Raw genomic sequence first — 2,624 nt, forward strand, 5'->3', positions numbered from 1 at the left:
CTGCAATTTAGTCTACACATTGTAAAGTTATGTGAATGTAGTCTGCAATTTAGCCTACACATTGCGAAGTTATGTGAATGTAGTCTGCAATTTAGTCTAAACATTGCAAAGTTATGTGAATGCAGTCTGCAAGTTAGTTTTCACATTTCAAAGTTATGTGAATGTAGTCTGCAATTTAGTCTACATAGTGCGAAGTTATATTAACGTAGTCTGCAATTGATTCTACACATTGCAAAGCTCTGTGAATGTAGTCTACAATTTAGTCTACACATTGCGACGTTATCTGAATGTTGTCTGCAATTTAGTCTTCACATTGTGAACATATGTGAATGTGGTCTGCAATTTTGTTTTCACATTGCGTAGTTATGTGAATGTAGCCTGAAATTTAATGTACACATTTGTGAGACTAACCGTAGCCTTCGGCGCAAGAGGGTCCGTGTGTGCCGGGCGTTCGGGGTGGTGGCTAATCCTGTGGTCGGGGCAGCGGAAGAAAGATTTCCAAGATGGCGCCTGCCTGCTTTTATTTGAGACGGGATCTCGCGGGGATGCAAATTAACTAGGCCATCTTGAGGAGTAGAAATCTGTCCATTGGAGGTGCGAGGCAGTCGGGTTCTGACGTTCGATGCGATCAGTACAGTGACCGTTGGGTTCCGTTAGTGACCGTTGGGTTCCGTTTCTATTCGTGCAGTCAGCTGAGCATCATTAATTACCTTCGCACCGTGGCTGTCATTGTTTATTGGTTCGCTGTGTGTTGCCATGGTTCTTGAGTGAAACGCTTCGTCGCCCACGACGAGACTCCCCGTCTACTACACGTCGGAAACTATACAAGATACTCTTACAAGCTATTTCGCCCCCCCCCCACTCCGAACTTGGTTTTCTTTTCTTCAATGGCGGGTAGGTTCGATCTAAAGTTGATACCGGAATTCGACGGATCCAACCCGGTACTCAGCTGGGTTGAGTAGGTCGAGTTACATTGTCAGTTGTCCGGCGTGAAAAATATTGAGCGCGTGATTCATCTGCGGCTGACCGGCGGGGCCTTCACTGTATATCAGCAACTCAGCGCTGAGGAGAAGTGTGACTACTCGAGTATCAAGGCGGCGTTGTACAGGGCGTTCGCCACTGACCCCGCCACTGCATGGGAGCAGTTTGAGACGAGGTCTATACGCTTGGGCGAAACTGTGGACGTGTATCTCGCCAAGCTTAAGAAGCTGACGGTGTTGTTTGGCGGTCTTCCCGAGAGGGCCCTAGCCTACAAATTCCAGTCAGGACTCCCCGCTGGAGCAAAGCAGTTCCTGCGAGCAACCTCTACCATGTCCTCACTACCGCTGAGTGACCTAGTGGACAGAGCCAGGACAATAATGAAGGATGACTCGACAGTGCAGGAACCGGTAGTCGCCGTCGCACAGGCCCCACCAAGTGGCGAAGGACCGTCTCAGGGACCCAGCCCGCAAGGTGATGTAATCTGCTACAGATGCAATGGGCGGGGCCACATAGCAAGAAATTGTAGAAGGCGGTCGACGGCTGTTCGCTGCTACCGCTGTAACAAGACTGGGCACATGGCCCGAGACTGTGCGGGAAACGGGGACGGGGACAAGGTGCCAGTGCCGACCTCTTCCCCGAACAGAAAATAAACAAGGCGCTCCCTGTCATTCAAGTCCGAGTTAATGACACGTTATGTTCAGCCCTCCTTGATTGCGGTTGCTCCCGCACCATAGTGTGTGCGGACTTCTGTCGGGCGTGGAAAAAGAAGAACGTCAGGATAACTACCATTACTGGAAAAATACGAATGTGTTGCGGCGTGGGTGTGGTACACATTCGCACAAGAACTGGAAACTCGGCCAACGTCGAAGCGCTGGTGACACGCGAAAAGCCGCTGAGTTTTGACCTGTTGCTAGGCTACGATGCCATCAAAGCCCTGGGCGGCATGCGCATAACGCACGCTGGCGTTGTAGAATTTCAGGATAGGCCCCCGGTGTGCGCAGCACTAAGAGTCGACCAGCCGGACTTCAGTGCGGAATTCGACGACCAACAGAAGGAGTGGACCGCCACTTGGAGGTGGTCAGAAGACAAGGAACCGGCTAAACTACAAAACAAAGTGGCAGAGTACCGTATGCCCGACCAGATAAGGCCTGCATACGAAAGCGAGCTCCGTGAATGGATTAAGAACGGTTGGCTGATTCCATACCCCTACGACAAACTTGGACCCCCCAAGGGCCTGATACCGCTGATGGCAGTTGCCCAACCTAACAAGTCAAAGGTGAGGCCGGTAATGGACTACCGCGAGTTGAATGCGCACATTGATGCGTTCACAGCGGACGCCGACGTCTGTGCCTGCAAGCTGCGAGAGTGACGCCGGCAGGGGTCCAATGTGTCCCTACTGGACTTGAGAAAAGCATACTTGCGGATCGGCGAGGCGATGTGGCCTTTCCAGACAGTGATGTTTTCCGGGAAGAGATACTGTCTTACGCGACTCGAATTTGGGCTAAACGTAGCACCCCAGATAATGAAGGCTATCGTCAATGCCGTGTTGTCACAAGAAGAATGGATCAGAAAGGGAACATCGGCGTACATTGATGATATATACGTGAACGAAGATATTGTGTCATCTTCGCGCGTAAGATCCA

The sequence above is a fragment of the Euprymna scolopes genome, chromosome 16, assembly GCF_053919585.1.
Source record: "Euprymna scolopes isolate OS-2025 chromosome 16, ASM5391958v1, whole genome shotgun sequence".
Classification (NCBI taxonomy): domain Eukaryota; kingdom Metazoa; phylum Mollusca; class Cephalopoda; order Sepiida; family Sepiolidae; genus Euprymna; species Euprymna scolopes.